This window comes from Haematobia irritans, chromosome 2 (genome assembly GCF_050003625.1).
Source record: "Haematobia irritans isolate KBUSLIRL chromosome 2, ASM5000362v1, whole genome shotgun sequence".
NCBI lineage: Eukaryota > Metazoa > Arthropoda > Insecta > Diptera > Muscidae > Haematobia > Haematobia irritans.
The window spans coordinates 140,608,613-140,621,493 of record NC_134398.1 but is presented as its reverse complement, the minus strand read 5'-3'; positions in this window follow the sequence as shown (position 1 = coordinate 140,621,493).

The following is a 12,881-nucleotide window of genomic DNA, read 5'->3' as shown; positions in this document are numbered from 1 at the left end:
CTTGTGGAGCCTCTAACAGAAGCATATTTCATCCGATCCGGCTGAAATTTGGTATATGGTGTTGGTATATGGTCTTTAACAACCATGCAAAAATTGGTCCACATCGGTCCATAATTATATATAGCTCCCATATAAACCGATCCCCAGATTTGGCTTTTGGAGACTATAAGAGAAGCAAATTTCATCCGATCCGGCTGAAATTTGGTACATGGTGTTGGTATATGGTCTCTAACAACCGTGCAAAAATTGGTTCACATCGGTCCATAATTATATATAGCCCCCATATAAACCGATCCCCAGATTTGGCTTGCCGAGCCTCAAAGAGAAGAAAATTTCATCCGATCCGGCTGAAATTTGGTACATGATATTGGTATATGGTCTCTAACAACCATGCAAAAATTGGTCCATATCGGTCCTTACTTATATATAGCCCCCATATAAACCGATCCACAGATTTGTCTTGTGGAGCCTCTAAGAGAAGCATAGTTAATCCGATCCGGCTGAAATTTGGTACATGATGTTGGTATATGGTCTCTAACAATCATGCAAAAATTGGTCCACATCGGTCCTTAATTATATATAGGTATATGGTCTCTAACAACCGTGGCAGAATTGGTCCATATCGGTCAATAATTTTATATAGCCCCCATATAAAAAATTCATCCGATCCGGTTCAAATTAGGAACGTGGTGTTAGTATATGGTCGCTAACAACCATACCAAAATTGGTCCAATCACACAAAAATTGGTCCATATCAGTTCATAATCATGGTTGCCACTAGAGCCAAAAATAATCTACCAAAATTTTATTTCTAGAGAAAATTTTGTAAAAATTTTTTCGGTTCATAATAAAATTTTCATCATTGTCACAATTTTATTTCTATAGAAAATTTTGTCAAAATTTTTTTTCTATAGAAAATTTTGTTCAAATTTTATTAGGTTCATAATCATAGTTGCCAGTCGAGCCAAAAATAATCTACCAAGATTTTATTTCTATAGAAAATTTTGTCAAAAGTTTATTTCTATAGAAAATTTTGTTAAAATTTTATTTCTGTATAAATTTTTGTCAAAATTTTCTTTCTATAGAAAATTTTGTCAAAATTTTTATTTCTATAGAAATTTTTGTGAAAATTTTATTTCTATAGAAAATTTTGTTAACATTTTATTCCTGTAGAAAATTTTGTAAAAATTTTATGTCTACTTTGTCGAACTGAATTATATACGTATTGGATCGATTTTTTTTTTATTTAATATATACCACGTATGGACTTACATACAATTTAGAAGATGGTGTTAGGAGGTTTTAAGATACCTTGCCATCGGCAAGCGTTACCGCAACTTAAGTAATTCGATTCTGGATGGCAGTGTTTAGAAGAAGTTTCTACGCAATCCATGATGGAGGGTACATAAGCTTCGGCCTGGCCGAACTTACAGCCGTATATACTTGTTTAAATAATAGAATTTGAGACCATTACAGGGAAAATCATGTACCTGACCATTAAATTTTTTGGCTTTTTTGCTGGGGAAAAAAAGTATTTTTATAGGTTACGTATAGGCTAGAACCATTACATGGCCATAAAGACCATGTACACTGTTTTCGTGACCATTTAATTTTTTTGCAGCGAAAAGAATTTTATAAACACATTGAGCAAGTACACACGATTTTCATTTTGCGCGTCAGTCGTGTGTTGATTGTTTCTTGGAATGAACGGAGAATACGGAATTAATGTTTTTTGTGTTAATTTATTTATTCAGATGTGCCACGTGGTTTTATGTGAACACAAAAAGGGAAGTGTAATTGAAAAAAATGTACCTGTTTTTTGTTCTGCATTTTGTTATATGATATCGTTTATTTTTATTTGCAGTTACATGATGCCAGCGTTTGAACATTTGATGAGCACGAAGTAAATATGGAATGATTACTTATTGTTGAAATTAAACCAAAATAGAGTGTGTCAAAATATGTGATGTTTGCTTGCACGACATTATAAATACAAATAAACAATGTTTTATAAATAATTATTTATAATAAATAAAAAACAATAAATAAAGTTAATTTTGTGTGTTTTTTTTTCTCAAGCGGCGTATTTTTTTCGACGACGAAAAAAGTTTTTCAAAAAGATCAAAATATTTTAGGTTGTGACCATGTTCTTTTAACTGAAAGGAAACCATTTTTGACGAATACCATAACATTTTAGATCGTAAACATTGTCTTTTGATTCAAACAAAATTCTTTTTATCAATATGATAACATTTTAGATGAGGACAATTTTATTTTTCTTAGATCCATATTCACTGAGCCAACAGGTAAAAATGTTACATGGTCGCCGCAAAAATAGTTCCTTCATTTTATTTTGCTCTTCGAATGTAAAATTTCCAGATTTTACTTCTCGTAATCATTTAAATATTTCACCATTTTCTTCCACACTTACAAGAGATGTTTATAATTCCTCTAAAACTCAAACAAAAACGGTTCTTATAAATCCGATCTAGTTTGCATGAGTAACATAATACCTTTAAATTTATCTTCGGGAAGATAAGATTGTGTAGTAGCAAAAAAGCTTGCACTATACAATGCCGATATTGATAGTCTGAACAGCATTAGGAACTCTGCTGATTGGTGGAAATTGGCGAATAGACTAAGAAACAGACCCCCCGGTATAGGTAATGACTTAAATGCGACGTCCTTCCGTGAATATTTTAGTGAATTACTATCTGACAATTTAGGTACGTGTAACATAGATTGGTGTATGCCTTACCAGTGGACCCGTTCCTAGACAGTCCGTTTGAGATGCGTGAGTTAAAGTTTGTACTTAAAAATACTAAGAATAATAAAGCTCCTGGACTGGACAGAATTCCTTTTGAATTTTATAAACATGCTCCTTTTTCATTCTTACGGGAAGTCCTACACATACTAAATTTAATTTATTTGCGTGGAAATATCCCTTCTTCTTTCAATTGTTCGATTATTATACCGCTACACAAAAAGGGTGATGTTAACGAAGTGTCGAATTATGGTGGGCTGTCACTTTTGGACACTTTTTATAAAATTTTTACTGGCTTGCTCTTAGACAGGATTAACCTATGGATTATACAGAATGATATCTTGAATGAATTCCAGGCAGATTTTAGACAAGGTTATTCAACGGTAGACAATATCTTCAATCTAATGAGCATTATCCACTTGAACTGGAAGGACAATAAGAAAACCTATGCTTTCTTCGTGGACTTTTCTGCCGCGTTTGATATGATTCTACGCAACTCTCTATTCTTCAAACTAGCCAGAATGGGACTCTCCACTAAAGTGATAAGTACACTTCAAATGATTTATGACGATACAGTCAGCCAAGTATGGGACGGTACTTCGTTATCAGAACAGTTTGCGGTTACGAAGGGAGTACGTCAGGGCTGTTTATTGAGTCCATTGCTATTCTGTTTATATCTGAACGATCTACATGACACTCTACCAGGGGGTATGTACATTGGGGGTGTTGAAATTAAATTGCTGATGTACGCGGATGATATTGTCATTCTATCCGATTCGCCAACGGAGCTTCAAAAGATGATACGGGAGTTATGGGAGTATTGCTCTATTTGGGGACTGAAACTTAACTTGAATAAGTCCAAAATTGTTGTTTTCAGGAGAGGGTCTAGATTTGACAGCAGATTGACTTGGTTTTGTGGTTCTCAACCCATAAGTGTTGTCAATGAATACAAATATCTAGGGTTAAACCTCACTTATAACCTCTCATTTAAAAAGCATGTCACAAGTAAACTTCAGACTGCAAAGATGGCAATAAATTCCACTTGGCAACGATATTTACTGAATAGTCGTATTCAGTTATCGAAGAAAATGAAAATTTTTAACACTGCTACCAAATCCATCTTGTTTTATGGAGCACAAGTCTGGGGATTCTGTCGGCACGAGGAAGTTGAAAAGCTTTTCAGATTCTTTATCAAGAAGATACTTTTCTTACCCGACAACACACCAAATTATATGTTACACATCGAAACAGGTCTCCCTAGTTTATTTACGCAAACTCTAAAATTGCATTTTACCTATATTAGGAAAGTTCTGGCGATGCCTAGTACAAGACTACCTCGTATATTAGCTGAGAAGACAATCGAATTGGGTGTGTTCTGGGCTGGAAGTTCGGTTGATATAACCGGTGGGTTTAACATTGATTTCGATTTCGACACTAGGAATAGAGAACTAGGCATGTTGCAAGACAGAGTACTCGAATGTGTTGAAAGACAAGAGAGTGATCTATACAGGAACAGGGCACTGGCTTCTCAATTCCATGAACACTATCCGAATCTAAGATACGATTTCCCTCCTTATTTTGTGGATACTAATTCGCAGACAGTTATAAGTTTGATATTTCGTGCAAGGTGTGCTCTCTTCAACCTGGGTGCGAGAGCTTTCCGAAATGACACAGATGGCACTTGTACAATTTGTAATTTACAGGTCCCTGAAAACACTTTTCATTTTATTGGGGTATGTCCAGTATATGCATACGGAAGGAGAAAATGTTTTGGAAAGAGTCCGCTAACACTAAACGATTTTTACGACATACTAAACGGCAACCACTTTAAGCCTCTCATAAATTATTTAACATATAGCCTTAGATACAGGAAACTTATCATGAATGAATTTGATGCATACACGCAAAGAAAAAAACGTTTGTAAAACGTGTACCGAAAACGTTTTTCTTTTGTCAGAGTTTTTTGAATTGCTTCGAAAATTTTAAACTTTTATCACCAAAAAAATTCGTTTGTTACAAAATTTTTATTTTTTCAATAAAAAAAGTTATTTTTGAAACAACAACACAGTCCATTTCGTTTATATCAAACACTGTTCTTTTCTGACTTTAGGTCTTTAATAAGACACATTTTACAGTTCAAAATTTAATATACTACAATGTAATGTTGAACATTTTTTTCGGAATCTTCCGAACATATCTGGAATACATGTAAAACAAAAAAAACTTTGGTCGAAGCAGGGATCGAACCCACGACCCTTGGCATGCATGTCAGACGTAGCAACCACTGCTCCACGGTGCCAAACTAAATGTTTGTTTCTGTCAAATAAACTTTGTTTATTCGGTTCGTGGGCGCCGCAAGCTATGCTATATAAATATAACTTATATGGATATTTATCTATTGATGACCATAACAGGTACATAGCTCAGTGGTTAGTGTGTTGGCTTACAAAGTGCATGGTCCGCGGTTCGATTCTCCGTCCAGGCGAAAGGTAAAAAAATATTTAAAAATTTATAAAATCGTATAATTTCTTCTACATTGTTGGTATTACAGGAAAAGGTGTTAATACCTAAAAAACCTCGTGGATGTTAGAAGGATGTGAGGGCAAATGCAATTAACAAGAAAAAATGTTTATTTTTTTTTTTTTTGAGTTTGTCTTTATGAAATTGTTTTTACATCCTGGAAAAGAATAAACGTTTATCACAAAGAGTATATACATTTCTTCCAAATACACTTCCTTACAGCGAAAAGCAAATGAGAAACGAACTTTGTTTGTCTAAAATTTCGTTTGGGAGGAAAGAATTATTTTTTTGCGTGTAGAAATACGCAGAAGCAAACTATTTTTTGTTATTATTATTATTATCTTTTATTTATTATACCTTTCAATCAAACTGTTTCACATATATAATACAATAATGCCGATCTGACACACAACAAAATTGTTATGTCATATAAGATTTTCTTTAATAATTGTTAAACAATTTATCTGATGTAAATGAATTATCAATAAAATCTTTTCTAATCTAATCTAATCTTCGGGAAGCGTACTGGTTGAACTGATCTGCTTGGGAGAATATCAGTCATTAAACCCCCCTGAAATTTTCAAAGGAAGCTATTAATATGATACATGGTGGTGGGTATTAAAGATTCGACCCGGCCGAACGTACTGCTGTATATATGCTGTATATATAAAATAGTTATGATTTTATTCTGCTTTTATAGATTAATTTTTGATTTTAAAGCCTGTACTATGTTCGCATTTCACGTTCAAATGTTCGTGGTTACATTATCAAAACAGGAAACAAAAAACAAGAAATCACGGGAATCGATATCGAGTTTTATTGATCGAAAATTTTTTGGCAAATTGCTATCGTAAAACAATTTTTCATTGTTTTTAACATCGTATTCGCCATGTAGGAGTTGTAAATACGTTAATGTTAGCTCGAATTGTTTCTAATTTGTAATAAATTTACATATAATGAAAATATTTTGAATAATTAGGGACTCGAAAAATATGCCAACAAACATTTAAACCATATAATAAAGTGCACAGGGAAGAGTGATATATACAAGAGATTGTTACCGTACCATACCATGACAACATAAGGCTTCTGGACTAGAGGTGTGCACGTGAGTAATAACATTGTTTTTCTCACGCTCACGATAAAAGCTGATAAAAGCTTTCACTGACCAAGAGGTTTAAGACAGCAGACAATTGTAATATCGATAGGATTGAATTGAAATGGCACCAAAAATTATATTCACAGAAAAAAAATTTCATTTCGTCAATATGTAACAGGAATATGTTTGTCTTCATGTATAATTGTGATTATTTCAGAAAAAGTAATCGGGCATAGTACTAGCTTTCATATACCTCCAAAAGTTACAGTCTTCAAGCAAAAGTCTTTGACCCCTTCGGTCGAATTTTCCCGGAATAAAATGCGTTGATATTGTCTCTCATCTTGATGAACATAAATTTGACGATACATCTTTTGAATATCGCCATTAAAAACGTATCGGAAGAAACGCCAGTGTAGTACAACATTCATAAGTTCATTTTGTAGTAACGACACGTACTTTTGTGGATGACCTTTCAGGTTTTACGACTGCATGATGAGGAAGATAAAAAGAACAATATGCAGAATCACGACAGATTTCTGAGGATGACGTTATATTGATCTAGTGCAGCTCGTCTTGGCGGTCCCAGAGCCAAGTCTTTGGGTAGATCCTGACGAAAGGGTAATCTAACTTGATATCACCCGTCAGATTGGCGAACAGTAGTTTTTTGAAAAAAAAATCAGTTTCAGAGAGATTTCTCGAAGTTAGGACTTCTTCAAGTTCCCAAAATTTCCTAATTTCATTATTAAGTGCATCAGTACAAGTCACAAAATACGCAAACACGTGAGTAAAGGGTGATACGGTCAAAATTTGGTCAATATAAACTTGACGTATTTCTTTCAATTTTGCATTTAAAAAACCTGATCACCCCCCATTTTGAAGGTGTGTGTGTGTAGAATGTTGCTCCTATATTGATTTTGGAATTCACTCTTCAGTTGTCATAATGCCGTCCTAGCAAGAAGAGCAGCGTATCAAAATTTTGCTTGCGCATCGCCAAATCCAAGCTACTCGCACGCAAAGCTGGCAAAATCGCTAAAAGTTGCCAAATCAACCGTTACAAATGTAATTAAAGTGTTTGGGGAACGTTTGTCGACAGCCAGGACGTCTGGATCGGGGGGAAATCGAAGCCGCTGAGGCGACAAAGAGAGTTGCCAGTAGTTTCAAGCGAAACCCTAACCTCTCTCTCCGAGATGCCGCAAATAAGCTGGGTGTATCGTCTACAACCGTGCATCGATCCAAAAAACGAGCCGGACTATCGAAGGTAGTGAAGAAGGTAGTGACTCCAAATCGCGATGATAAACAAAATACGACGGCCAAAGCGCAATCCCGGAGGCTGTACACGACGATGCTGACGAAGTTTGACTGCGTGGTAATGGAAGACGAAACCTACGGCAAAGCCGACTACAAGCAGCTTCCGGGACAGGAGTTTTATACGGCAAAAGGAAGAGGAAAGGTAGCAGATATTTTCAAGCACATAAAACTGTCAAAGTTCGCAAAGAAATATCTGGTTTGGCAAGCCATCTGTACCTGTGGCTTGAAAAGCAGCATTTTCATAGCTTCCGGGACTGTCAACCAAGAAATTTACGTGAAAGAGTGTTTGAATAAACGTCTGCTGCCTTTCCTGAAGAAACGCGGTTGTTCAGTACTGTTTTGGCCGGATTTGGCATCTTGCCATTACGGTAAAAAGGCCATGGAGTGGTACGCCGCCAACAACGTGCAGGATGTTGCCAAGGACAAGAACCCTCCCAACACGCCAGAGCTCCGCCCAATTGAGAAATACTGGGCTATTGTCAAGCGGAACCTAAAGAAGACCAAAAAACTGCTAAGGACGAGCAGCAGTTCAAGGCAAACTGGCTTTCTGCGGCGAAGAAGATGGACAAGGTGACTGTACAAAATCCGATGGCAGGTGTCAAGCGTGAGGCCCGGTAATTCGGATTTGGAAAAGCGAAAGCCTAACTGAATATTTTTCCTGAATTTTATACTAATTGAACTTGAAAAAGAAATTTAATTTGATTTTTTATATAAACGATTTCACCGATTTACACGCATTTTCCCTTGACCAAATTTTGACCGTATCACCCTTTAGATCTAGTTTTTGGAGGGCCACCCAAATTCCAACCAAATTCAGTTTCTTGTGCAAGAAGACTTCCAGATATATTTCTTCGCACACCTGATCTTTAGAATTCAATTAAAATGTTAATTATATGTTAACATTTTTCTCATACGACTTGCAAGCGATTTGGAACAATTTTCTTTCACTTTATTCCGATGGAAATCAAAGCGGAAAGAGCTATCTAACATATGTCGCTTTTCCGTCACCTCGCCACAAATTTGGTATTCCTGTACAGAGGCGACAGCGCCAATTGACGTATATCACTACACTGAAGAAAATATTGTCGTGGGGTCAAAGATTTCATGCGCTTAAAAACGAATATGAATTTTGATTAGCAAAGAAGTCGCTTTTCTATGATAAAAGTTTTTTCCTTATCCAAAAGTCGATAAACCTTTCAATGAAGTCGTTTTTCCTTACAGTTAAGAGATTCGACTTAAAATTATTTATTTATTATTTAATTTATTATAATTACAAATTACAATAACCGGCTTGGGTATCTTTATAAGCAAGAATATTTTGTTACACTAAGGTCAACTTGGCTTTAAGAAAGAAAGAAAAAAGCTGATAAAACGATTAAAGTAAAATTTGTTTCTTAGAATCAAGTACGCAAAACTCCAATTTAATAGAGAATTGTGTCTTACAAGTATCATTACTTCAATTCTACGCTTCTTTGCCTCGGAATCAATACCAAAATCATTGGTGTAAGTACGAATTTGATTTTGAGCACTTTTTTTGGCAATTTTTCTCTATTTTTCGCTCGAAAAATGCTGCAAATTTTCTTTGCAGTCTTCAGTAAAGTTGTAGCTCTTGTCTTGACGGCCAACAAAAATCAAAGAAAGGAATTTTACAAAATTTCAAAAGGTCGAACTCTGTTTTCTTTTTATCCTGATTACCTAAGGGAGTGAGCCTAGTAACGCAGATCGGACCACCATGTTTAAAATAAAACACATATTTTTATTATTATTTTTTTTTTTTAATTCAAAGATTCAAATTCAAAATTTAATGAGTGGAATTTTACAAATTTTCAAAAGGTCGAGCTCGGTTTTCTTTTTGTTGTGATTGCCTAAGGGAGTGAGCCTAGTAACGCAGATCGGACCACCATGTTTAAAATAAAACACATATTATTATTATTTTTTTTTAATTCAAAAATTATTTTTATTCTTATTAATAAATTTATAAACGCCACATGACCAAGATGTCATGTATTGTGAAATTTGATTGTGTATAGTATATATATTTTCTTGTTCATATATAAGTGTGTGTATATATCTATATAGAAATATCCTAGCGACATCATATACTATATATTTTAAAATTATGAATAATTTATTTTAACTAGATTTAACAATATCTCTATAAATTTTTGTTGTTTGTAATAATTATAATAGTCATTGTATTAAATGTAAAATACATACGTACTGTAGACAAAAACATAATATTTTGAGGAGTCAAAACTTTTTTTACATATTTGTTTTTTTTTTATTTTGTTTAAACCTGTAAAAGAATCATTTAATTATGAAAAATTTTATAGAAAAAGAGGGAAATATATAATATGTAATTAAAGAAAATTGCTGTGTTACGTTCAAATATAGTATCATTAAATTGATTATCATTACTGGAAATGTGACAAGGACCGAAAAATCCAACAGTTCTACTTCAAATTGAATTTATATATAAATATAAATATATTTTATTTTCAATAGTATTCTTACTTTAGTTTTTTTAGAAAATAATAATAAAATATAACGCTCATGAGCACAACATATACATACGAAAAAATTAAAAAAAAATGTAAAGCAAACTGTGATGTGTTTCAAACACATCGCTTGCTTCATACATTGAAGTCCATAAACATTTTTCAAATTTTCATAGAAGGATTTTTTCATGCTGTTTTATCCTTCCCATATTTTTAGATTCTATAAATATTTTTATCTGTATTTTAATTTGCAAGGCCATAGTTTTGTTTTTGCCATTGTTAGTTTGTGAAATTCAATGTAACGAGAGGCAAGGAATTTTTCGATCAATAAAATTAATGTGACACTTTTTCACATGGTTTCTGTTGTTTTCCAACTAAATAGCCGTTTTATAAATTTAAACTTTATTCAAAATATTACCCCTACTATACCCTTCCCTATACAAAAAAAATTAGATTTACTAATGCATATACCAATGAAATGAAAAGTGATAGAAGGATGTTACCAAAACAAGAAAGATGATAAAAGGAGGGTGATATTGACAGAGTGACTAAAACAAATTCGAAAAAAATGAAAAAAATTATAAAGAATAAATCTAGTATGAAGGTGATAGATAGAAACCAGCAATCCAATATTATGTGAATATACGTATCAAAGAGTTCAATTGTTCATATTACCATACAAAAATGACCAATTATGGTTATTATTTAAACGAAATTTGAATGTAATTCAAACTTTGATTAAAACTCTAAACTACGTATATTGTACTAATACATATAGATAAAATATAATCATTAAGGATATGATGTATGTTAAATTAGAATACTATAAACCAGAATCTAACGAATTTTGTTATTATTTTTTAGCTTATAACATTCTTCTAATCGGCTATAAAACCATTTACTCAAGTGTCGCCCAGAGTTTGTTCAGACAAATATTTTATTTTTCAAATGCTTCTTTTGCTTTTTCGTCTTCTTCTCAATATATGTGTTTGTTTTTGTTTTCATAAATTGTAATAAACTATTAAATTCTAAAATATTATAACAAAACAGTTTTTCTAAATAAAAAAAACATAGGCGAATTTATTTCTGCTATATTCTAGCAAAGAATATGAAAATTTAAATTCTTTGCAAAAGGCAATATGAAATGGTGGCTAATATAATAATAATAATAATAAAAATAATAAAAAAGACAACATTAACTAGATAATTAAATACTTTCATTAGGAAAGCAAGAAAAAACGTTAAAGAATTATTTTTTTGTTTAAAAAGTAATCAATAGGAAAAATAAGAAAAAATTGATGTAATACAATTTATAAACTTAATTAATGTATTTAATTTTTTTTCAGTGGTAATTAAATGTTTTAATTTAATTACAATTTTATTACCTTTATTTAATTTTAGTTTTTATTATTTTTTTTAAATTTAATTTTATTAGTATTTGAGCTATATTTTTTCCTGGCATCAATTTTTTAAGAGCTTCATATTTACCAATTATAATAGAATTTATGGACTTCATGACGATATGAGATTACACTGAAAAAAATGCAACCTAAATTTTAGGATACAGAATTTGCACAATATTGAGGACAAATTTCTTTAAAATAAAAAAAAATAAAATAAGTTCGAATAAATGTTGTCATGAAAGAATTTTTAATTAAAATAAAGTTTATAATCTTTGCTTTTTTTATATAAATTTAGGATTCGTGTATCTACGAAAATTATGTCCCTTCGTTAAAAGTCGAATAAGGAAAATTTTTTCCCTTGAAATAAGGAAAATTCCCTTGAAATAAGGAACAGTGCCCTTTAAAATAAACACATTTTTGATTTAAAGAAATCATCTTTAAATTAACAAGAATATTGAATCTTTGGATTAAAGGTAAAGCTAAGCTTCAAAAATAGGTTACTACTACTGGTTACTGAGGATTTTTCATTGTTGGTTTGAAGTTTTTTTTTTTTTGAAATTAATAAAATATTTCGTGCTTTGAAATGTCTACTATAATTTGGATATTTAAACTGACATTTATTTGTACATGAATAACTTTGTTGATACATCGCAAAAAGAGAACGAACATACATTAAATGGGATATGCATCAAAAATTCAAATTTATTGAGCCTAGATTGAAAACTAGATAGCTGCATATTTGGCTCGGAATCAATACCAAAATCCTTAAGGTAAGATCAAAATCTTTGAATTCAAGTAAAACATTTTTTGGAGTATACGGACAAAGTGGTATTTATAAGCCTGAAGGCTAATATTTTGGTATATATGCCCATGATCCCAAATCCACTTCCAGGTGAATGTGAATCAATTCCACGATTTTCGTGTCCTACAATCCACTTTCACCGGAATTTTCGTGAAATCAATTCACTTGCAAAAATCTTGGTGAAAGTTGAATTATGTCCAAGATGGGTGTATTTCCGGTTAAAAAAAGTACTCGCGTAAAAAATTTGAAATGTTTTATATTTAATACATGAGTTTTATTAAAACTGCGTCGTTTTTAATTAAAAAAATAATAAATTATAATAAGTCTATTGAATCCACTTATTTTGATTTCCGCCTTAGTGAATTTTTGGGTGATTTGTGCCACCCAGCTGGTTACAGAAAAGTTAAAAAAAACGTGGAATTAAGAACACCAAATTTTCACGTTCGTGGATTTGACGTGAATAGTGGAAGTTGAATTGAAGTGGATA